General features: G+C 35.3%; 1 protein-coding gene across 4 annotated transcripts in view; it reads left to right on the top strand.

The window, feature by feature from the left end:
* Adgrb3 (adhesion G protein-coupled receptor B3) overlaps positions 1–27,064 on the top strand; it is a 732,632-nt gene that overhangs the window by 232,113 nt on the left and 473,455 nt on the right. The window lies entirely within an intron of this gene.

The following is a 27,064-nucleotide window of genomic DNA, read 5'->3' as shown; positions in this document are numbered from 1 at the left end:
TCCCCCCCCCCCCCCCCCCCCGGTCTCTTTATTCTCATTCTTATCTTCCTCTAATTCTTTGTTCTTAGATTTTTCCTCCTATTTTTTTCTCTCTGCCTGCCAGCCCTGCCTATCCTTTTTCTTCCTGGCTATTGGTCATCCAGCTTTTTATTAGACCAATCAGGTGCCCTAGGCAAGCAAGGTGAAACAGCAACATATCTTTTCATAATTAAACAAATACAACATAAACACATGTAACACATCCTTACATTGTTAAACATATGCAGCATAAAGAAATGTAACACACCTTTACACAGTTAAAGTAATATTCCATAGCACAAACAAATGTAACACATCTTTACATAGTGAAAATATTCCACAACCATGACTCCACCTCTATAAGTAGTTATTAAAGCGGTGGCTTGGGTGAGCCAATGTGTGAAATTATCCAGTCTCCTTCCTTTGTCATTGCCCAGTGAACTTATGGATAAAGTAACTGTTAGAACAGTGAGAGAAGATATACACAAGCTTAGCAACAGGAATTTTTAACCACTAACTGTAGTCTGACTATATTCTGTCCTGAGGACCTATTTACCAGCAAGAGAGGCAAACAATGTGCACATCAGAAGGCTTATTCCAACTGCTTTGGTAATTGAAGTAGCATTAGTTTTTACTAATGTAGACAAAAATGCCTCTTAACTTGTGCTGGTTTTCTGTACTTACAAAGCCACTTTGTTTTGGAAATATTGTAACTCAAAAATGCATATCATACAAAACAGGAAACTTAGCAAAATGGAATGGAGTAGAACATTGATTCTGCATTCTCATGCCTGCATGCCTGGTAGGAGCTGCTTAGTGCTGCCACTGCCCAACATCAGGTATTGGGCTGCACATCATTAGCTTGAGGTCCAAAATCAAATTGAAATATGGCTTCTGCCAAATTCCCATCACCTGTGGGAGACCCTGCACGTGTCATGATTGGTGGGAAAATGATCCTCAGACAGGCAAGAATGAAACTTGTTTCAGTACGACTTTACTTAGCCAGTGCTGGTTCAATCTTCTGGAATCTGACACCAGATGGTTTATTTTAGACATATTTAAGTACAGCATAATTTTGGGGAAAAAGTTACTTGGTAATTAACTAACTCAGCCTTGAATTTACAACAAGCTGAAGACATGTTTACTTTGAATCTCTTTACGAAGTACATATGGCTTCTTCTGTAAAGATGAGTTCTGTTGACGTTGACGTCTATAGGAACAATGCTCAAGATAAGGATATAGGGAGAATGATGCAGTAAACATAATAGCCTGTGGGTGTCGTGATTGGCCTGTCCCTTATGTAAAGGAAATTGTACGGTTATAATGTACAAATGACATCTCTCATATGAAGGGGTTTTGTGGACTGAGAAGCAATGCTCAAGACTTGGGGGCAGGTGGAAAGTCTGGAATAAACAAAGAATATTCTGGAGGATTCAGATGAAGCTTGGCCCTACAGATAGCAAAAGATCACCAGGTTGTAAACTATATCCTTTTGCAGCATTCCAGGTGGGGTAAACATCTTCTTTCTTTGAATATATAAGCATGTGTTTTTAACTTTTTCTGGTTTCCCTGGGGCTTACATATGAGCACAAGGGCCTCTTGTCCTCTACTTTCACCTGCGCTTCATCATCAAGTTGAAAAAAAAAAATTAAGTCAAATCACCCTATTTTAGAGGCCCCACTTTGCTTGCCCTCAATTTCTACTGTTTATAGATTTACCTTCCTTCTCCATAAGGCTTCTGTTGTATCTGTCATTTTTCCATTTGAATATTGTCTTGACCACTGTTATGATACTACAGAAAAGTGTCACTTTTCACCCAGGAATTTACTCTCTATTAGACAATGGAGGACATCAATGACTTTTTAGTGGGATTGTTGCTATTTCTATGAACTCTGCTTCTGTTCTCCCAGTCTCCAGTTGTGTATACCTGGATACCATTCTTTTTTAAGTGTCTTGTTTAAAAGAAGAGTGTCCCAAAGTCCCACTCCTAGACAAAGGACTATAACAGCAAAGGAGTGCTAGGAGTGGGAGGATCAGTGTTTCCCAATGATGAGTCCACTAATTGATTACCCAGTACCAAGTGGTCAGTTCTGAAATCTCTGTCTCTGTCTCTGTCTCTCTCTCTCTCTCTGTCTCTCTCTCTCTCTGTGTGTGTGTGTGTGTGTGTGTGTGCAAGTGACTAACGCACCAGGTGGTATTTAACATGTATATAATATGCATTTGAAAGGGAGTGAAGGATGCAGTTCATGGGAAAGATTAGAGAGAAGGAAGGGAAGGGGAAATAATACAATCGTATTTTAGTTTAAAAATATTAATAATTTGTAGGCCTGGCTTCATCTTTACCTGTGCTTCTCCACTGGACCACAAAATGATAACTTGCTTTTTTCCAGGACAAACTAGAAAAGGGAGAATGAGATAAATAAAGACAGAAAAGTCCAGATTCCTCATTACCCCATACTCACCATGGGATCTACTGCCCTTGTGACCATCTTCTTTACAGAGAACTAGGAAATAAGTAAAGCAGGAATATGCACAGTTTAGGGAATACTTATCAGAGCACTGGAAGCCATTGTGGATAATACTTAGCAATGAATGAAAAAATAATTGGAAATGGATAAAAATACTACTTTTATCATTACATATAATAATATTTTATAATTTTAACAAATGCAAAACAATATGGATATAAATTCACATATTAAGGTACAGGATATTTTGAACATAGTAACACTACCTATCATAATGAAAACTTCTTAGAAAATAAGTAACTGTTATATATTTGCCATAAAAATATTGATAAAACATCTTGCTCTCAAATATAAATTTATGTTAAGAACTTATACAATAATTTTCATGACTGAAAGTCTGAATGGCTTCCTATCCATACATGATTTTTAGCAGCATTAGAATCTATCATCTAGACTATTAGGATACACACAATATCTTACTGCATGCTTTTTTATATTTATGTTAAAAGATTTATCCAAGTAGATGGATGCTGTTCATATTATGTAACTCTGATTCAAAATGGGAGACATAGCCATAATTACTCAACAATCTTATTCACTGAAGATTGTGTCTGTTGTCACACCAACAACTATAATAAGAATGGAGAGTTAATTCCCTGCAACCTTTTTAGGACAATCTATCAAGCCATCTGTGGTAATGTTCTTTCTGCTCAGGAGTTGATTGTTAGCATATGGCAATGTCAAATGATTTTAATTTATCTTTCATTAAGCACAAAACAACATGTCATCTCTTTAGTAGACTGGAGATTGTTTGCTTTTTTCATTATGAACCACTACACAAAGGATATTATCTAGTCATTTCCCTAGTGTTATGCAAAAAAGAAAAGAAAAGAAAAAAGAGTCTTGTTTCCCTTAAATATACATAAACTAACAGGTTCTAAAGAGTAACTTTACAGAGAAGAATTTACTTGTTCATATTTCAACACTAAAGTTGTCTTAAGTACCTGGTTGTATAATATTGAAAGAACCAAGGGAAAGGAAATAAATTTTCAAAGAAATAAGGCCTTGAAGAGACTAACTTTATATCTTGGTAGAGAAGTGAGAGAAAATTATGTTTAGCCAAATATAAATATAACAATCATTTTCTCTTGAGATTTTGAATAAAAAATTTCCCCTGAGAGACCTAGGAGTGTCAGATTCTGCTGGACTCAGTGGCATGACTGTGCTGGACCCTGTGACTAACAGTGCTTGGAGCTAGCTCCTTATGCTTCTGATATGGTTTCTGCATTTGCTAACAACAAGGAACCACATCTCTAACTTCTGTCAAGTTCCTTTGCATATGAGAGGTGCAAACAAATAGTAGTCTACTTTATCTGATAAAGTTTGACGTGCTTCTAGGCATACTTAAAATTGATGCCTCCCAACATACATTTCACTTCTCTCTTGAAAAAAATCTCTTAGGAAAAGCCAATGATGAAGGGTCAAGACATTAGATAGGCCAAAATTAAAGAAAGAAATATGATTGTGTATTCTTGTGTATCCAAATCTCTTATAATTTAATATCAACAAGTAACTTTTTTCAGTGAAAAAAATCCCATGAAAATTATGATTGCCAATTTTCTTTCAATAGAAAATTGTACTTGCCCCTGATGTTAAGTGAACATATCCAGACTGGATACAAACAACTGGTAATATGGTCTGTAACATTCGCAGCACATTCAACTCCCTCAGACTGGTGACTAAGGCATTTTTATTTATTCCATCTGAAAATCTTTAATAAACTCAGATACCATTTGATGAATTGATAATTTACTTAGGAAAGCTGGCTTTCAGTAGCATATATAAGATGCATTTGTCTAAGTTCAGCCAAAAAGTTGAATATCAGATTTGAATTATAAGATTAAAAAGGTACATTAAATATGAATATAAAAAATCTCAAAGCCTATGGTTGCTAACAGATAAAATTAGTAAACCTGGTTAAAAAAAATCATTAGAGTTTAGTCTTGCCGTCTTGGATTGAAGACCATATACCGAGAAGACAAGTTTTTGTTTGTTTGTTGGTTTGTCATACATGTCCAATGCTTATTTGCACTGATGAGTATACTAATACTTAAATAAAAACCCAAAGTACAGATGTTGTATGATGTTGTATGAAGCTTCATAATGGTTAAGGTGTAGATAATCCCAATCCAAATACTTCTGTGGATGGTTTTTGATGGCTGTTAAGGAGGTTCAGTTCTTTAACAATTACTGCAACGAATGGGCTGGTGCTTGTTAAAACAGCATCACCCAGGAGCCTTCCAGTAGAGATTCCAGCTCAACCTGTTTGAATCAGATCCTAATGTACATATTGGAAACATCCACTAGGTGTTTCTTACTAAAGATTTAAAGATCTATAGTGTGTATTCTAATCACTAGAAACTGAAAGGAGATGGAAAGGGCAATAGCTAATGCAGGACCTCATAGGGAGATGTGGAGCGTGTCCCATTCCTCTGTGAAAATGTGGCTTTCTAGGGTAGTGATTTCAACATAACACATGATCTCTCACAAAGCATGTCTCAGCCTGGAGCAGGGACTAACGTGGGCCTAGATGTTTTCATCTCCTACAACCACATATGCTGCCTCCTAATCAGTGGCCTTAAGAAGAATGGTACTTATGCATGAAAAGACTCATCTTCAACATCACAGTCTGAGGTTCGGTGAAGGATGGTGTCACTCAGGGTAGTGTGACAGAAGCAGTTAGTGCACTGAATGAGGTCTGTGGAAGTGACTGGGCCCCAGTGAGACGCTCACTCCTTTCAGTATCTTCACTGAAAAACCGAGTGAGCTGTGCAATAATCACATGCTTTGCAAAGCCAAAGGAGTGCCTGGGAGATTAAAGTGCCTTTGCTTGGCCGCCTCCTGCTGTAACGACCTCTCTCTCAGTCACAGTTCGCTAACACTCACCTTTTAAATGATCACTTCTAAAGCCACCCCTGGCTTTAAATTGCTTTCTAAATAATAATCAGCCATTGCACCTATTTAGACTTATGACAATGAGGGTGCTTTTGTGTGTTCACGATGTTAATAGACATTTTATACTGATTGTTTTAGAAAGTATCTCCTTAACTGTCACATGAATACATCTTTGCTGAAAAAACTAAAAAGTCATAATACTACAAGAATGTATTGACTCAGTGACATACTACTTCTATCTGGCTCCATGCCAACAAGGTAGCCAGTTAACAAGTGTGTGTGCATGCATACAGACACACACACACACACACACACACACACACACACACACACACACACACACACACACAAACATACACACAAATTAGTGAATTTCTGAAAGTAGTATGGTGAGTCAGTGGACAAATGTACCATAGAGATTTTTCCAATTCTTCTCACATTTACCTGCCTCATGTATAATCCATACAAAATACTCTGTATTTGACTGTGTTGTAAAGTATGTAATGACCGATAATTCATATATAACTAGGTCATTTCTTGGATATTTGTCTGACCATGACATCCAGCTTGGATTTTCTGATTTCACAAAGCTCCTATATTCTTTGGTTTCCATATTGAAATTATTTCCAAGGCATTCATGCCCTAAGCATTCAAACTAACCAATTTATTTATTTATTTATTTATTTATTTATTTTATTTTTTTTTTTTTGGTTTTTCGAGACAGGGTTTCTCTGTGTAGCTTTGCGCCTTTCCTGGAGCTCACTTGGTAGCCCAGGCTGGCCTCGAACTCACAGAGATCCACCTGGCTCTACCTCCCGAGTGCTGGGATTAAAGGCGTGCGCCACCAACGCCCGGCCAAACTAACCAATTTATACCATGATATCTATCACTTTGTGGTGCTAGGGCAATTAGGGTGTCATTTTTCCCCCCACGGTATCAAATGAAGCATGATTAAAAATGTAATAATGTCACATGGGAATTAAAATTCACAACATATTTAAAAGATGAATATTGCCAATGTATCAGACTTTGTCTTTTAGTGTGATTTTTGCTGAGAAAATATTTGCTTAGGGGTCTTGGTGGATGGCTCAGCCAGTACAGTGCCTTGTCTATAAGCAGGGTACCAGAGTTCACATCGCCAGCATCTATGTGATGCTGGATGTGGTAGCACACATCTGTAACCCCAGCACTTAGGTGGGGGTCCTTTGGAGCTTATTGTCCAACCTGCCCAACCTAGTCCATAGACTCGAGTTTCAGTGAGAGGTTGTCTCAGAAAATAAGATACCTAACCAAGTCATTTATCTCCAGATTCAGAACGAGAATATAGTAGGTGAAACACTGGAAAAATACAGTGACTCCTAAAGCAGAGCAGACAAGCAAAGAGGGAATTTCCCTTCTGGACACTGAGTTTTCCCCATCTGCTGTTTTCATTTCACTTATTCAATCACAGACAATTGTTTCATTTGAAAAGACTTTGGGTGTTAAACAGTGCTGATGCATGCTGTGTTAAATCCCCACAATGAACACCAAAAATTGAGCCATAATAAAGTGATCCAAAGGACATGGTACATAGTGGAACCTAGGATTCAATAAATTCTTCAAGGTTTACCATATTGCCAGTGCTTTCACAAAGCCTCTCTGGTGTTTATTTCTCATTTAAATCAGATGTGAAAGGTTAAAAACGATGTGGTAGAGAGAATAGAGGAAGATGCTTGTGTGGCCCTCTTCTTTCACATATATAGGCACTTGTGAATGCATGTACACACATATGTGTATACCCACCCCCCACACACACACACACAATGGAGAGAGAGAAAAAAAAACTTGTTTAAATCATTGGGGTTACCCCCAGTGTCTTACATTTCATGTCTAATTCTGGAATAATTCTTAAGTTTTACATTTACATGGATACCCAAATAGTAGATCTGAAACCATGTTCTGATTTATTAAGGCATCATTCCTATAAAATCTAATCATTCAGTTTACTAATACGGAGTCTCCCACTGGAGCCTCAGGTTTTCATGGTTACTGGTATTTTCATTCTTTCTCTGGATCACATGAATGCAAAGCCCTTTCTTCACAATCTATTTTTAAGAATAATTAATAATAAGTCTACTCTTTTAATAATATAAAACATTTAACAATAAAAAAAACATTAAACAAAAACACTTAATTGTGGATGTGGACTGAAAATTTAAAAAAAAAAATCACATGCAGATCGATGTAGTTTGAAACAGAATGTGTTACTCTTTATTTTGGTAGCAATTACAACTCTAGCAGACTTCCCTTTCTGCTTGGTTGGTCAAGCAGACTACCTGTGTCCTACATGCGAGGCTGCCTGCTTCAGGCTGATCCCCGACCTCCATCTACAGCCTTGCCATCTCCAGGAACGTGTGGAAAGAGGACCAGCCCCATGTTGCCTTGCTTCACAGCAGTCCTTTGATTATCTACGAACTGTAAATGAGTTTTCCAAATTAGGTTAAAAAGTTTCCCAAATATTCCATTCTAATCTTCCCTCCAGCCATTGTCCCTGTTTTGCTTCCTTCTCGTCACAAAGTTATAGAAGAAGCAAACTTGGAAATTCCTACATTTTATCATCATCCATGTCGACACACAAATGCAATTCTCCTCACTGCAATGTTGTAGAATTGTGCAGAACTACAGCTGTATAAAAGATCCCTTTCCTGGCTTTAAAAATTATATGTAATCATTATTCAAAACCTTCAGTAGCACTAAATTATAAGGGTATGTAACATTATTTATGGCCTAAAAAAGATGAATACTGTGTATTATTTGTTTTTAGTTATTTTTTGTGATCAAAACACAAGAGCATTTCCTTAGCCCCTAAACTCTCTTGGAAAACAAATTATTAATTTCATTATTACTAGTTGCTACTTACATATTTGTTGGTACAGAAAACTTCTGTAATAATTAATCATGTATCAGACACATCTGTATTTTAATCGTGTTCGAGAGAATGACTGACTAGGTTAAAACTTAGCATTTTAAAAGTTGTTTGGAATAATTTTGACTCTAAATAATGTAGAATTTAGAAGCATAGGAAGCATGTGTTCTTCACATTTTCCATGTTTCTCTTAGAAACTTTGATTTTGTTTTTAAATTTTGCAGATGTCATAGATAAAAACAGCACATGCATGTATATAGAAGTGAAATAACAATTGTTATTGTTGTATCCTTCTACCAAATACAGTTGCAAATGAGAGCAGAAAGGAAGGTAGCAACCCTTTCTTAAGAACAGACAAGGTATACTGATGTTTCTGTGAGTTGTGAGTTTCATTTAGAACAGCCATTTTCCTGGTAACTTTGTCCTGCCTGTCCTGATAACTTGTACTGAACTGTCTCAAGGTAGGACCTAAATGGTCCTGATCATCTTGTATTAAGACAGTCTGCTGCTGGAAGAATCGAATAATTCTTTGTGAGCATCACTGTGCAATCGGAGGGCAACATTAGAGGTCAAGACAGTGAGACACAGACCTGATTTGAATGCTGGAATTACTAAATTCACCGAGACAGTCTGGGTACCAGCATTTACAGAGGCTCTGAAGGAAGGTTTTGTGATTAAAAAGAAGATGCAAAGTTGTCGATCCAGGTTTAACCGTGTTGTAGAAGTGACAGGAAAATGGATGGAGTGTTTGTATGTAATCCCGGCACTTTACTGATTTCAGTAATATTGGGGGAAAAAAATCAAGGGCAGTAATTCCTTTTTTAGCTCATAATGTCTATTCATTTGCAAATTTGTTTCTGGGAAAGTTTGAATTTTGGCTTTTTGGAAAATGGCTTTTTATTCTACACAAAGGTCATCCTAAAATGTCAACCATCATGTGGTAGTTGCTTGTGTTTCTCTCCCCTCCCTTCCCCCCTTTTTTCTTAATGTCTGGAAGAATATTTTTCCAGGATTGTTTTGGAGATCAAATTAGTGTATGTGATAATGGGAAATTCTTGTTCCTTGAAACCTTAGGCTTTGAGCAAAATATAGAGTACTGTTACATAGAAGAATTAAATTCTTATGTGATTCAGTTGTGACCTTTATTAAGTGATTAACAGATTGTCTGCTGGAGGAGTTCAGTTCTTTCTCAGACATTTACTAAGAAGAATTAAGTACTGCTCTGGTAGTTACATTTGTTATTAGAGTTTAAAGCCATTGGTGGTCTCAAAGGACACTGGAATTAACACCAATTCCATCTAAGTAGCTTATGGATCTAAGGAATTCGTGAATAATATATTATGTGTGTCTGTTTATTTTTATTCTACTTCCAAAATGAATCTAAGGTAGCTCATTACTCACACTTTCAGATACTTCATTTGAAATGTAAAATTATCTTGTTCATATTCAATAAAGTTATCACTGGTTGAGGCAAAATTACAAAAGCATCTGGTTGACAATAGTGGCCACAGCGGGGAAGACGAATTATAAACATCACTCACCAGCAAAGCATCTTAATATCACTTCACATTGTGAGACTCTTTATTTAGCATCGTCGCCTCTCTGTGACAGATGACATAAAAACCTACAAAAACATTTAGGGGGAGCCTACAGCTGAGACGGAAGGTCTCAGAACAGACATTCACCTGATTCTGTATTAATTACACTTGGGTCTTTCCACCATGGAAATACCACACAGCTGTGCATCAGTTAATAGAAGAAATTTTACAAAATTCTAAGCTTTGGGTATCTCAGTGATCCAACTTCCTGTTGATGACAATGTGAGATTAATTATGACTAGTACAGCAGTGGGACATAATTTTTACTCTGTTTCTTTTTTTTAATTATCAGACAGAGCACATATTAGTGTGTGATGATGGACAAGTCATGCAATCTATTTAAAACCCAATGTTACCATATATAAAATAGAAGTGATATTAATATCAACTAATAAAGAAGAGAACACTAAACTGCCCTGCCTACCAGGATGGAAAGTATTCCAGTTACATAGCAGAAGGACCTCTTGTAAACAAACAAACCAAATCAATATAAAATAAACATTACAGCATAACATTAAGGTGTTTAGAGTGAACTTATGCTTTCATCATTTAATAATCCAAATCAAGAAATTTATTGCCATGAAAGGACACTTGTAAATTTAACAGTAACATCTTACAGAAATCTATTGAGATGGTAGGGAGAATACTGTATAAGATGATAATAAATGAAATAAAATTAAAGAAGACAAAGTACTTCAATTTTGAAAATGTGTTAAAATACACAAGAATCAGCAGATACACCCTAAAAAACAATGTATTCAGAAGGTTCAGGGAGACGGTGCAGCAGTTAAGACTGTGTGCTGCTTAGGTAGAATACCAGAGTTTCGGTCCCAGCACCCACTTAAGGTTACTTACAAGTCCTGTAACTTCAGTTCCTGGTAATTTGATGTTCTCGCTGGTTTCCTCTGGCACTGCACTCACATGCTCCAATTCATATTCAGACACATGTATACAAATATTTTTTTAAATTAAATATAAGATCTTTTAAAAATATAACCAGAACAGGAAAACAAAACAAAACAAAAAACAATTTGAACTAGAAAAATACATAAATTTAAAATCATTTTTAGAATGTATAGGACCAAAAAAATGATATAGAAAGAATAAACAAACAACAGAAGAGTGGAGGGGAAGCAGATCTTTGGGCTGGCGAGATGACATCATTGTTAAAAAGTTTATGTTCATTCCCAGCATCCACCTGGCACATAACAGCCACCTATAACTCCAGTTAAGGGGATCTGATGCCCTCTTCTGGTGTCTATGGTCAACTGCACTCATGCACAAATACCCACACATATATACACAGAATTAAATATAAAATGTCATTTATTTTTTTTTAAAGGAAGAAACAAATTTGGAAAAGTAAAACAAATAGAAAGTAAGTTTATGCTGAGCAGTGGTGGCGCATGCCTTTAATTCCAGTACTCGGGAGGCAGAGCCAGGCAGATCTCTGTGAGTTTGAGGCCAGCCTGGGCTACCAAGTGAGTTCTGGGAAAGGCACAAAGCTACACAGAGAAACGAGAAACCCTGTCTCAAAAAACCAAAAAAAAAGAAGAAGAAGAAGAAAAGAAAGTAAGTATAGAACCATTGTAATTTAAGGAACTCAGTAAATTAAATAATAATTTGGGGACCTTATCTAGAATACAGTGAGTACAATTAGGTGGTACAATTTTTCAATAAAATGACAGAATTGAAAAATAAAAGGATTTCTTCTAAAAACTGTTAATTGGAACTTAGAGAATAACAGAGTAGATTGTTTGTGTTTGGTAATCATCCAGGGTCACTTAAGGAGGTGACGCTTTAGCTTAAGTTAGAATCACAAGAAAGAATCAGCCATGGGATGATTACTGATTTTCTAATTAAGGAAATCAATTAGCACAAGGGAAATATGAGCCATACATTTTAAGCAACTAAAATAAGGTTGTTGTGGCTGGGAAGGATTTGCATTGTGCTTAAAACACTGAGAAAGCCATACAAACAAGAAAACTCCACAGGGACTTTCCACAGTCTGTTTTACATTTAAAAGAAATCTGCCTGCCTGCCTGCTATGTGAAAAACGGGTTTGAAGCAGAATAAATCGTGCTCTTAATGACAGAGGTAAGAGGTAATGTTGTTGATGGGGATACTAGGAGCAACAGTCCACATGATTAGTGGGCTTTGGACTAGTGTAGCTATAGTGGAACGCATGAGCCATTGACTAGTTTTGAAAATGTAAGACATGAAAGGATGTCAGGAGTTTCAAGTTGGTAGAAAATGGAGTCCCCAAAATGTAGGAATTTCAGCAACTCCAGGATTCAGAGAGATATCCACTTAGGGATTATTAGGATATTCATTTACCTACATGCCATCTGTGTAAGAATTTGCAGAGATCAAAAACTCAATCCTTTTTATGACCAAACTTTCCTTTTTCATGCTTCACTAATAGAAAGTTCTTAGAGATTTGGCTAATGTTTAAAACTCTTTCCTAATAAACCATGTGGTTTATTTCTAACCCTTCTGTTACAATTATATTTAATTTAGGTTATCTTTCTTCTAGCCATATATAATGAATTCTTAATTATTAAGAACTATTAAGAAACTATTTGTATAATGCCGGTCTTCATAGTTCAATATTTTGAGTGTTTGATAATTTGATAATCAAGTTTGTTCTTGATTTCTTACCAGACTTTCTTGTCTACAGCGCTTTTGCTTCTTGGCTTACAAGATTCTTTCTGAAATCAGCCTGGCACTGAACTGCACTTTTCGAGGCAGCCTTGCTCCGAGCGCCTTTCTTCATACACATTTTATTTATCAATATTCTCCAAAATAGAGACCACAGCCAAATGCTAAGTAGTCTACAAGTTCTTTATTTCATGCATTCATTTAAAAATGTAACCTGCTGAAGCTGGGTGTGGCAGCAGTGCACACCTTTAGCCCTAGCACTCAGGAGGTAGAGGCAGGCAGATCTCTGTGTTTTCGAAGGCCAGCCTGGTCTATAGAACAAGATCTAGGACAGGCTCTAAAGCTACACAGAGAAACCCTGTCTCAAAAAAACAAAATTTAAAAAAAGTAACCAATTACTTGAGCTTCAGTATAGCTAATTTTTAATATTGCCTCTATTCTTTTAGTCTTAAACAGGCAAAACTTAAAAAAAAATCAATAAATTATCTTAAAACCAATGTATCCCAACTGTTTTCAAACTTATGAGAAGGAATAATATATTCAGTGTATACATTTGAATAGAGATTATAAGTAACTAGAAAAAAATGATATTTGAGGCAATTTTTGAGTTATAACCCAAATGAATACAGTTTTTCATTACCAAAGTTAATTGTAATTATTTCTTTCGCTTCTTAATGGTAAAGCTCATTATAATTGAATAATCAGAGTTAGTATCTCATGCATAATTTGGAATATTTGTTGATTTATTTCTAATCCTTCTGTTATATACCCAGTTTCCAAATATACAAAAATCATTAGGATTTTACTGTCCTGGTTAATGGGCAGTACCAATTGAAGTCCCCCCAAATGTAGTATTTTATGCCAATTCTTAACCATGTTGGATCACTAAGATTTTCACTGATGTTTCAGTATTCTAAGGTAACCTTTAATTTCATAATTTAAAAAATTCTTTTGTAATGCTCTAGAATTGGGACTGAGGAGTTCAAGTTCCTCTCAGTTACTGGAGTATCTTTGAGGGAGCAGATATATATTCATACCTGGCCACACTGCCCAGTCTGGAGGTATTCCGTTTTCTATTGTTGCTTAGTATTTTGCTTCTGGAGAATTTCACCTTATTGCCTCAAGTCAGTCTCAACTTGAAACCAATCTCTTTTTGTTTAATCCCCATGTTAAGTAGTTCTAACAAAATGCAAGAAGATTTTGTATAATACATGACTAGTCTGGGAAGAGTTGAAAGACAGAGAAATATGCTTATATTATATTTAAGTATCACTATTTTTAATATAATTCTTAAAGTACAGGCAAGAATCCTTATTCTTTTCCATTTTTACTTTGAAGATTTTCTGCAACCACTCCCTTATTCTTCCTCATGATTTATGTATTTATGTATGTATGTATGTATGTATGCATGTATGTATATATTTTGCTTTTGCAAGACAAGTGTTCTCTGTGTAGCCTTGGCTGTCCTGGAGCTAGCTCTGTAGACCAGGCTGGCCTCCAACTCACAGAGATCTACCTGCCTCTTCCTCCTGAGTGCTAGGATTAAAGGCATGCACCTCCACTGACCCCTTCTACAGGATAACATTAAGCGCTCTCTCAGCTGGCCCCATGAGCTCTATCTACTTCAAGTGGCAACCTCAACTAAATTAAAATTGTTACTCTTCTATGAGGCAAACAATCTTATTTATGTCTTTGGTTGTTCTGATTAAGATCCAGTTTCTTTCTATACATCCACAAATAGTCTATAGCGATGTGATGTTTTGATAAGCCTGAGGTGTTTTCTATACTATATCTGTTTGACATATTTTTACTCTTCTACTTATTTATTCATCAAATGTTTATTTTGGGAACTGAAAGTTTGTTAAGCAGAAATTTAAAACATACAACAGAAGCAGCTGTCCTAAGAGAAATAATTAGCTTGTTTGTATAAATGCTAAGTTTGCATACAGAATATGCAAATATTTAGCGTAGGTAGTTTGGAAGAGAGTGGTGGGCCTCTCGGTATCAAAGACAGTTGTGTGCTTAAAAAATCCTATTTGGCTGGGGTAGAGTGGGATTTCTGAGGGAGGCAATGTTGAAGCGGAACCCAAAGTCATAGCATTATGTAGTGGAAGGCGTACCTAGGCAATGACAGTCACTGGGAGGGGAGAGGAGGGAATGAAGGGGAAGAGAATTAAGTCTGTCATCTTTGCAAGCCATGGGAGGTGAGCTTTGCAAGAAAGGTTGTGGGGTAGGGAAAGGCGGGAGGGTGTCAAATGCTGACGGGATCAAGATGAACATGACAGTTTCTAAGAGGTAACTCACTTTCAAGAGTTTCATTTAAGGAAAAAAGTCCAAAGTCACATTGCTTGATGTTATGGGGTGAGTGGGAAGTGAAACCCAAGGATAGTGTTGTCAAAGTTTTCCATTACAAGAGTTGTTCAGAGAATGAAACAGAAAGTAAAGATTTTTCTTTGTTTTTATATGCATTCTTTAATAATCAGAAACCAGGAACTTTTCCTAAAGAACATTTTTCATGAGTCTAGAGAGGCTGGCATGAACGTAGACTTGAGATAGTCAGAAGCTCTACAACATAAAAGTAACAAAGAAAAAAGGAAAAGTAACAAATAACAAAGGAAAGTTATTTAAGGTGAGCGTATTCCAGGCACACTGCTGAAGTGCTGGTGTGGAATTGCAAGGGAGCATCGCATGCCATGTATGCTCAATGAACAGGAATGCCTGGACATATATTGGCAACATTTCACAACTCCATGGGTACCAGGAAAGATCCAAGGCCTGCAGTTGTTTGAAGGATGGATGGAGTGGATTTTACTTAACATGTTGGAGGTACTGAACTCAATTCCCAACAATATTTTCTCAATGCTTTCAACAAGAAACAGTTTCATGGAAAATTAATCAAGGTAGAATTGTCTTCAAAGTTCAGTGGAATGGGAAAAATAACTTTTGATCTTCTATTTCTAGCCCTATTATTGAAGTGGGATATCAATATAAGTAACCAAATGGATGCAAGAAAAAGTAAATGAAATCAGAAGATCTGATAGTTCAGTCTAAAGTACTGATAAATGGGGTGAAGATATGATTTTGTGGATATAAATGGCATACAGGTGCCAAGGCAGAGGAAGGAACAACACATCTCAACTTCTAGCTTCGTTTATGTTGGCATAGATGCTGAATACAGATGTTGGTAAGGTAAAAATGCACTCTCCTGTGCATATGAAACAATAAGTATTCAATTTTTGAACATCTAAATTAAGATTCCTTTGAGAACATATAATCAAAATTCCTTTACACCTCAAAGAAATTATCAAGACAGAAAAATAAAAGAGTAGAAAAGCTTGCTAAAGAGAAACTCATGCACATTAAAAGTAGGCTTAACTTTTAATGCATGTAATAAATACAATCATTTTAAATTTCCAAAAAAGAGTAAGGTCAGAGATAATTTAAAATCTCCAACTATATATTCATGTACAAGATCAAATGCACAGCTGGGAGTTGGAAATGCAGATACAGGGAGTCACAATGCAGGAATGATACATCCAGTGTGGGGCAGAGCTGGAGTCAGTGTGAAATCACTAAGTCGGGGATGCTGAACATCTGTAACTGTCAAACACACCAAGAAGATGGCGATCCATGCCTTCCTTTTCTGTGCCTCTTGTAGTAAAGCATAGCAGATAATTGCTTGAAAGAGATTTGTGAAATTATCCATCACATTCAAACTATCCTTCCGCACAGGAAACGTACTTCAGGATTCTTTCTTTGGTAGCAAAATTCTTACATTTATCTTTAATATATGTTAACATGTGTATATACAAATATATAGATGGCATAAAGTTATAGATAAACAGTTATATCTACATATCAATAGATATAAGCTATTGTGTTTTATTTGGGACTGGTGTTGAACCTATGGCCTCAAGAAGTAAGGAAGGCCCTCATCTATCGACCTATTAGCTCCAGCCTTGCTTTATTTTTTATTTGGAGATAGCTTCATTACTTTGCACCACTGACTTTTAATTTCCTATCTGCCTTCCTCAATCTCCAGAACATCTAAGAATACAGATTTGCTCTTCGTTGTTGTTTTGTTTTGTTTAAGATACCTCCTTTCTACATATCCCTACCAGGTTTTAAACTAACTGTTCATCTCAGGCTGACCTCAAATTTGGAATTCTCTTGAGCTAACATTTCAAATACTGAGATTACAAAGTCGTATCTCTGAAGTAGAATATTATTTTAAGGTATGTTACTTTTGTTTATATTGTATTTGTTTAATTCTGTGAAGCTGTGTTACTGTGCCTGTCTAAAACACCCAGTGGTCTAATAAAGAACTGGCCAGTAGCAAGGCAGGAGAAAGAACAGGAGGGAATGGCAGGCAGAGAAAATAGATAGAGAGGGAGAAATCTATGGGAGAAGAAAGAGTTAAAGGATCAAAGAGAGATGGAGGAGATCTAGGAGCCAGAGAAGGAAGAGGACTCCAGGGGCCATCTACCCAGCTATACAGCAAGCCACAGAGTAAGACTAAGATTTACAGAAGTAAGAGAATGGAGAAAAGCCCAGAGGCAAAAGGTAGACGGGATGATTTAAGTTAAGAAAAGCTGGCTAGAAATTAAGTCAAGCTAAGGTTGAGTATTCATAATTAAGCATAAGCCTCTGTGTGTAGATTTATTTGGGAGCTGGGTGGCAGGCCTCCCCCAAAGATTAAAATACTAACAACAACATATTATCATGTCCAACTGCATTTAAATATATTTGTTTCCATGTATAGTTTCCAGAAATAAAATAATTAAATTATATAAAAATAAGAGATGGGAAAGAAAAAAATGTTTTCTTATCAGATTCACAGAGACTAAGTTAGCACTTAAAATCAAAAGAATAAAAAATAGAAAATTGAAATGTGATGACATGAATACCATGTCCATGGTTTAAATATTTATTTAACAAAGACATCAAATTATACTGTTGAAGTACATATTTACTTGAGCTCTAAATTGAAGCACTCTATAAACTAGAGCATTAAGTAAAAGTCATTAATCTGAATATATATGGTAATTTATGATCTTTATGAAGTGCTACCTTGTAAAGTTAATATTTATATATTTCTTAATCTTACGTATCTGACTAAGAGCAATTGCAAGGCCTCTTTCACGCATATAAAATATCTTTTTTTTATTTACTACCATATCTCCAGAATTTAGAGTCTCATCTGGGGTTTTGTGGATATATATTTGATGTTCATATATACCATCCATTCAATATCCTTGAAAAATACTCCTTTCTGAAAAAACTTCATCCAATATGTAGACGCTTGTAAGAGTATGCTTGCTATATTTACTTCAGTATACACTATAAAGTCTGGGGTTTTGCAGGCAAGATAAATCATACATCATTACTTGGAAATGGATCTAGAAAACTCCTAAATACTGATTGGATACACAGTGTTTTGAAACAACCAAATAGCATTTTATGTACTGAAAACAGTCACATATATGAAAGCATGTGCGTAAATCTATATGACCTTCCATCACACTTGGGCAAGGACTTTTGGTCTGAGGAGGTAGTCTGTGCACTCAAGGCCCGAAGTCCAGTCTGAGACTTCAGAACAAAGTGATTTTAGAACATAGAGAGTTTTCCAGAACTTGCCTTTGCAACAACTTCAGGCATCATATTCTGAAGTATGAGCTGCATACCCTAGTTGCCCATTTCCTAGTCTTATCACCCACCCTGAGAGTTAGCCTACATGCCAACTCAAGTGGCCTTCAATTGCTTCATTGTGTTAACCACTGCTTTGAGAATGTGCATCATTCTCAGATTGCTGTATAGAACTTGGCCTTCGCTAGCTATGTTGCTTGCTTAGGGAGGACACCTTGACTGAATGTTAACTGATGGTAAGAGTAGTTGATGTCTTAGAAAAATGCAGAGATTGTTCACCATCTATCTTTATTTGTCCCTGAAAAGTAACCTACAAGATTAAAGAAACACTGAGTTAGTGTCCTTGTTATCTTGAAACCAAAGACACTATGTCTCAGAATCATTTTCATTAAGAAATTTGGGCCTGATATCTATTTTAGTAAATGTATGTCGTGTATATATAACATGTATATATAGGATATCTATTTTAGTAAATGTATGCCATGCATATGTATAACATATATGTATGTGTAATATATATGATATATACTGTTCTGCAGTAAGTGATAGAAACATGAGGGTAGTAATAAGATGTGACCAGAACCACTTACTTGATAATTTCTGATGCTCTGAAAATACATCTCTTCTCCAATAGAATGAATAAGGTTTAAAAAAATACATCAAAAACAGAAAAACCCCTTTCTCAGGAGGAGAGATTTACGAGCCAGGGGGAACCCACAGAGACAGCTGACTTGAGCTTGTGGAAGCTCATGACTGGCATCTAGGGGGCCTGCCTGAGACCAACCTAGGCCCTCTGCATGTGTGTGACAGTTGTAGAGATTGGTCCTAGCAATGGGATCAGGACCTGCCCTTGGTGCTTGAGCTGGCTTTTGGGAACTTAGTTACTATGCTGTGTTGCCTTGTCAAGCCTTGATGCAGGGAGAGGTGCTCCGTCCTGGCTCAACTTGATGTGCCATGCTTTGTTCAAACATATGGGAGTTCTGCTCCTTTCTGAACAGAGATGGAGGAGGAGTGGATGGGTGGGGGTGGGGTGGGGTGGGAGGAGAGGAGAAAGAGGAGAAACTGTCAGAATGTAAAATAGTTTTAAAAATTTAATTAATTTTTTTTAAAAAAAGGAGAGAAATACCCCTCTCTCACTTTCAAGGAATAAAAGCAAACCTTGAGACCTGGCAACTCTAGGTACCAGTATTTTCTATAAAAAAGAAAGTATCTGATTTATTACCTATGGCTTATATATTTACTTGTTGGTCAAACAACCATTTATATAATATTTTAAATTTGGATAACATTTATTTTCTATTAATATTATAACAATAGGTCACAATAGCTTATGAAATGATATACTAATTATTTATGGAAGATCCTATTAAATAATGCCTTTAAATAATGTAATGTTTTTGTGGAATAGCTTGTGAAATTTCCAGTAAGCCTAAATGTAGTAACATTGCTTTAAATCAAATTATTCTATGGCTTGCTGTTAAAATAATAAGTGAGAAATAACTTGGCATGTTTTAAACTTCCATATAATGTGAGCCATAATTTAAAATTATAGAAGAATAATTTTATTACAATTTCTAAGAAAATACATATTACTGTAAAGCATATGAGAGTAAGACCTATCAAAATATCAAACTTAAGATTGCCTTAAAAGTAGTAGACTTCTATATGGAAAGTCTTTGTTGGTGCTGTCAGTAAAGTGAGCAAGCATGAGAACCCTGGAGCAGATTCACAGCATACACATAGAAGCCTCTAATTCCACAAAAACAGCACCTCTAAGCCCAATGCTGAGCCTGGAAATGGGAGGATTACTGGGTATGGCAAGGCAACAAGCAAAGCTAATCAGCATGTTTAAGACCAAGAGAGAAACTGACTCAAAAAATATTGGAGAGAACAATTGAGGAAGGCCTCTGACATCAACCTCTGATCTCCATACATTTATACCCATGTTCATGCACACCCGTACAAATATGTACATATATATATATATATATATATATATATATATATATATATATATATATATATATATATACCCCCACAGAACACAGGCACAAATGAAAATAAGTGAAATTCTGTTCTTGGAAACATTTGGGTACTGATGGTTTGGTTGCCAACACTTTGAAGTTAGAGGTCCAAAGAAGGACTCAACCTGCAGGATATGGGTATGATATGAGTAATTTTTCTAAAGGGAAACCATGTACATGCTTATCCACACGTAGGAGCTTTCAGCAGATTGCTTATCAAATCACACCCTCATGCAACCACAGTTTCATATGATAAGTTTGGTAGCCTTTTAGCAATTTGGCTGCCTCTAATTTTTTCTATCCTATCTATTCTCCATTATTCAGTTAAAGTATATATCTGAAATTCAAGTCATGAATCTTTGTCTCCTGTTTAAATCTCTTAAAATCTTTCACATTTTATCAGGTACAGCTTAGTTTCACAATTTCTAGTAAAGCAATAGGTGTTTTCTTTTCTAATCCTCCTGGTTCTCCCTCCATCCTACTGTCCAGGAACGCTCCTTGTATGTCTCCTCTTAACTTTATGATCAATAATTATTAACTTGGTGTTCCACAGAACCTTAACACATGATTGCTTCCAGTTTCCATCACTGGCTAGAACGAGAGCTCAGTGGTTAAAACACTAGCTGCTGTTGCAAAGGACTGGCTTTTGGTTCCCAGAGCCAACATAGCAGCTTACACCTGTCTGAAAATACAGTCCATGGGGAATCCAACACCTTCTTCTGGACTCTACAGACACTGCAGACACATGGTGCACATAAATGCACACAGGCAAACACTCTTATGGATAGACTAAAATAAACTATCTTCAAATCCCTATGTCCTCTAACCAAAGCTTTAACTTCCCTGATCACTTCTGTTTCCCTTAAGAAAATCTGGCTTCACAGACAACATCTGCCTCATACCCTTTTGTGTTTTGTTTTGCTGCTTTGTTTCCAGTGAAGCGTGAGGGGACAAATCTCTGTCTGTCACTGTCATACCTTTGTAGCCCCCTTTGAAGCCTCTTCATATAAGACTCCTCTGCATGTCAGAAACTTGGCCAGAAAGAACCCCATCTTTGTTCTAGCTTGGAAAAAGCAGAAATAATTTCATCTAAAGACTGTTCAGTTTGGTTATATTTCAGATTCTCTGAGATCTTGTCAGGTACCATTAATATCAAAGCTTATGAAAATAATGTAAGAGGTTTTTTTCTGAAGCAAAATGTACTAGAACAGGCAAGAAGAAAGCATCATATTTTGGCACTGATATGCTGACATAAATGAAGAAAGAAATATGTTCAACTACTGGTTTACTAATGAAATTGTACTGAATTGTAGCTTTGCATTTATTATGTATGTGTTCATATGTCTGTTTTCTTCATTACTAATCAATAAAAATATTTTTAAAGCAAATCACTGTTACTGGTTTACAATCATTACGTAGTTCATGCATGAAAATATGCAAAAAGGCCATATACTTGGATAATTTATAAAAAAAGTTTTTACCAAAAATTTCTGTGTGATTGTGCACATTGATGATTTCTAACATGGGACCACATGTCCTCCTTGCTAACCTTTCCCAGAAGGCAGTAAGTGAATGAAAATGGTGATATGATGATATGGATGTATCACAAATTATCTGTGGCCTTTGCACATATTTTACATGTGATTTTCAAATATATATTTTAAAAGTTCCAGGGAAATACATTGTTTTATAAAGTTATTTCAATATTTATATTTGGAATAAAGATAAATATCTAGCTTTATTGCAAAGGTATATATGTGTGTACATATATATATATAATATCATGTAAATTATAAAACTTTCCAACTCCATATATGCTCTTACACCCCCCCCCCGTGAGCATGCTAGTAGCACATGCTTGATTACTTAATGCTTTATCTATTTTTAGAAGCATCTTAGCTACCTAATAAAGTAATTTCTGCTAGAGTATTTGGCAAAGTAAAATTCTGTTTTACTAGTGTGAGAAAGAACATCTTTATCTCTATTGTCAGGCATATAAATTTGATAATGAAACCTAAAAATAATTTATAACAAGGACTAACCATTGACATCTTAAAATTTAATGAGTTTCCTGGGTTCCTAGAATTTTAAAAACTTCTTTATTTCATTTAAATATTTTCCAGTATCTATCAATTTATTAAGCAGCTTTAATTCTTGAGCTCTTTGGAAGTCATCTTGTAGTCATTGATTCTGTTCTTTAGAAAACTAAAGTATTTATAATTAACGGTAAAATTGTTAAAGTATTTTTTATAATCTTAGCTAGTGTGTATAATTTAAGATTATAGTGTATATAATTTAAAAAATTATAGCCTTTGATAATGCATGCTACTTCTAGAGACACTTTTGATGGTGAAAATGTAAATCTTTGCCTCATTCTCCTGTCTTTCATAAAATGTTTGTATATATAAGCACTTAGCAAACACTTGTGAAGTGAGAATATGCAAATATCAAGTCTTCATACATTTCAAAAATTTAGAAAACCGCTGAAATAAAAGAAATTATTCTAATAGTGGTGTTCTAACTTTCTCTTTAGGGTCTACATATTTTTTTCAAATTTATTATGCAGAAAATGTCTTTATATACAGAATCATTGTGCCAGATTTTCCAATTAATATGAAAGTCAACAACAAATTCAAAAATTATACGGCAGCCAAAATGTGAAATACATTAGCTCTCATCAACTTGCTTCATAGAATATGTGGTGGCTTCTTGACAGAATTTACTTGTCCCCACTACCTTATATCAAGCAAATGATCGACCTTTTTCATTTACCAACAGGCAATGTATTTGATATTCTCTCCTGTTACATTTTGATAAATAAAATCTCATTAAAGTTTTCTAGTTGTGTTACTTAAAGATACATGGGGGGGGTGAATATGGTGTTCAGTGGTAAAGTTCAAGTTTATCCTATGTTATATGGCAAGTTCCAGGACAGCCAGGGGTATATGAGATCCTTTCTGAAACAAACAAAATGAGAAAATAGAAGTTCGTATGTAATAGGAAAAATAATATATAAGTATATCTATGTAATATACATATATACTTATCTATACATAGGTGAAACACAGATTTGTTGGTGGTTGTAGGCAAATGATTATTTCAAGGAGACAAAGACAACTCCTTAATATTTTCAGGTGTAAGTACTTTCTGGTGCTGTTGTTAATATTGAAATTCTAGAGGGGCTTTACTACGGGCATTACTGGAGGAGTGGATCTTTCTCTTGGAAGCAGTTTTGAGCAAGAGTATAACTCCCCATCCCCTGGCAAAAAAGTAGTAGAGTTCCAACATTGTATAAACCAGGGCATAACTTTTGGGTTTTGTGAAAAGCAATGATGGCCTGGATTAGGGTGAGGTTGGTGGAAATGCAAAGGAAAGTCTGCAAATTGTGAAACCAGTCTGTGTATTAAATGATACTTTTAATGCCTGCTGCCCAGTATCGTCTGCTTGTCCATATATTTAAAATAAACACTTAGTAAAATAATGAGTGTGTTTTAACTTTTCAATAAATTAAATCACAAATTAGTGTCTCCCTCAACAAAATTCCCATAACTGATAATTAATGTTCAAAAGTCATGTCTAAAGTCATTTGTTTCCTAAGGATCTCTCATATTTAATCAAGTCATAGGGCTAGACTTAAGGGAAATGACTTTCAAGGCCTTTCTTTTCACCATCTAACATTCAGAAACTTCTGCTTTTAGCAAGTAGCACAGTGAATGACTGAGGGAAGAACCCTAAAACTTGCTAGTCATCTTCAATCATTTTGGGCTTTCTACATGAACAGCTGTTTACGCACTGCTTCATCAATGCCATCAACATAAAGACAGAGGAAATAACTCGCTGTTTCCATAAGCCATGTACCATATGCATATATGCACTATTCTGCTGGACTTTTTCATTTGATTTCACAGCTTGCTTTTCATTGCTTTCACCAGAGCAAAGCATCTTTTTATTTGGTTATTTTCCTTGTGTAACTAATGTAGTATATTATCTTTGCCAATGCAGACTGTATGAATATGAATCAACCATTCATGAAGATTTATATTATCCAGAAACCATAATACTACAAACTACATTGACCACGTGAGAGCACACTAGTAAAATAGCTTTGTCTCTTACATTTGAATGATCTGATTGGCCTTTATTTTCATTAGAAGGAAAGATTATGCCATCATCAAAGAAATGAAAGGCAACATAAATGTTTTGAAAATAACCCATCATGAAATGTGGAATATTTGTTGTAAAATGTTTTTTATTAAAATTAAACAAAAGAGATTTATATTTTGTAACAGGTTGGAATGCAGATATTGAATAGGAATACACCTGGTTAGGTAACAGTGTATTTCATTTTCAATTTGACACTTTAATCTTAATTAATACACCTAGAATATTTTTAAATGCCAACATAGGTGTTTATTTGCCTTCTAAGAAAGGAAATCAGTGATATATCTTTCATATTATAGGTAAATTGTCTATAACAGGACCACATATTAATTGTCATTTTTGGCTTCAGCTATAGCTCAGTGGTAGAGTGCTTATGTAATGTATATTAAAACCCTAGGTTTGATCCCCACTACAAAAACAAACACACAATGCTCATGTTTAAAAACTTGCCAGTTAAATTGTATTGCCACAATAATCACCAATTACACTTTAAACTTTTGTTTGTGTATGATGTAATTCAATCTATAAATATATGAAGGATTTATTTTCTTAGATACTATAACCAAGGATGAAGTATCTGCACTAATGTTCATTAGGATATAATGTTCATCAATAAATATCAATGACAGATGGTTGCTAAACATGAATACTGAAGTATCATTTGTATTTTAAATATTTTTGAGATATAGAAATTACTTGGCTATAAATACAAGATAATAACCTAAATTTGGTTTTTAAAAACAAACATTTGACTTTTACTTCTGTTTGTGAATTTGTTAGAAATTTAGTGATACTCTTTAACTTACCCCACTAGTGAATTAGCAATACCCATAACCTTAAGCATCAGGATCACATACTTCCCTTAATGTTGCAGTTATTCCCTCAGAAGGTCCATTAAAGGCTATTGCCATACTGCCACTGAGATGAACAATGGTCTTCCATCAAATTGGTTCTGTCATTACTTTGTAACTTCAAAGCTGTATACATGGGATAAATGTTTTCTATCATCCTTTTACATTCTTGTGTCCAAACTACCTAAGTGTGGTAGTAGAACCCCCAATGGTATTATGGATAGTTATACTCTGATATAAATATGGAAAAGGATTAAAACTTGCAGAACATGCAAGTTAAATTATAATTTTAATTTGAAATGTGGTGTATAATGTTAATAAAACTTACCACTAATATTTGTTTGTTATTGAAGATACAGTGACATTTCAATTGCATAAGAGTTTTAAATTTACAATAGTGAATAACTATAGGTAAAATTTTATAAATAGCAAATGTAGTGGTAATTAGGTACTTCTATGCTCATTGAAGAATGGTTTATACAGCACATAGTTTACACATGAATGAATGAAAGATGTTGGTAGGAATATAAAAATAGTGATGGATTTTATTTTATCAAGTAAACTGACATTTTATAAACATTTCAACTTTCTATCCTTGGATATTATCCAAAGTGACAAAAGGAGACACATATGTAGACTTCTCAAATATCTCTGGATGTGAATTCTTTTTTTTTTTTTTTTTTTTTTTTTTTTTTTGGTTTTTCGAGACAGGGTTTCTCTGTGTAGCTTTGCGCCTTTCCTGGAGCTCACTTGGTAGCCCAGGCTGGCCTCGAACTCACAGAGATCCGCCTGGCTCTGCCTCCTGAGCTGGGATTAAAGGCGTGCGCCACCACCGCCCGGCTTATGGATGTGAATTCTTTAGTGGAAAACCTAAAAAGACTTTCTTGGGTCATAATTGGATGAGATTTTGATTGGACAAACAACATGCTAGACTTTTTTTTTTCTTACATAAAAAACAAGAGTTGGTAGAATTGCTGCTAACAAAATACATTGCAAATAAGTTGTATTTTAGCAGAAATACATTTAAAAATTGAGAAGAAAAGGGCCCAGGAGTAAAACTTTTTGTCAAATTTTCACTCTCAACTTTTGAGTATTAAGTATCAAGAGATCAGTAATGTAATAGCAAGTACCACAATATCATTCTCAGTAGGAATTTTCTTCCCTACCTAGGACTTAGAGCCGTCTAGCATTCCATAAGCTAGGCTTGGTTTTTACTAGATCACTCTTAACAGTTCAGTGAACACAGCACTAACCTGGAGGCCTGAGGATATAATCCATTTAAACACATGGAATTTTGTAAATCCACTTCACAGAAACTGAACCATGGATTGAATAATTTTCATCTCCACACTTCCTTTCTAATTGTCTGTTAGGCACAGATAATATTTTTGTATTTATTTGTAGCTTTATTTCAGAACATTTAAATAACAAAAAACTAGACCCTTTTATTTGAAAAATTTTTAAAAGAAAACATAGCTTTACATGTGGTTAAAGAAAGTGTGTAATTGGTTAAGTCAGGGCAGGGAAGAATCAGAATTGCTGAGGCTACCAGTTTTTGTGAGCCACGAGGCAAACCAAGGCTATCTCATCTTTGGATTAGAAAAAAATATCCATCCTCTGAATACTCACCTTAGAAAGTTATTCCTTTTGAAGATACTGGAAACCTTGTTGGGGTGACAAGCATTTAGCCAGAGGCAGCAGAAACCCAGTCAGGATTCTTTGAAGAACAACAGTTAATAGTGTGGTTGTATTTTTTTTTTTCTTCTGCTATGTGGCT

This window comes from Peromyscus maniculatus, chromosome 21 (assembly GCF_049852395.1).
Source record: "Peromyscus maniculatus bairdii isolate BWxNUB_F1_BW_parent chromosome 21, HU_Pman_BW_mat_3.1, whole genome shotgun sequence".
In the NCBI taxonomy this organism is placed as follows: Eukaryota; Metazoa; Chordata; class Mammalia; order Rodentia; family Cricetidae; genus Peromyscus; species Peromyscus maniculatus.
Note: the sequence above shows the minus strand (reverse complement) of the source record. Positions and strands in the feature narration are given on the sequence as shown.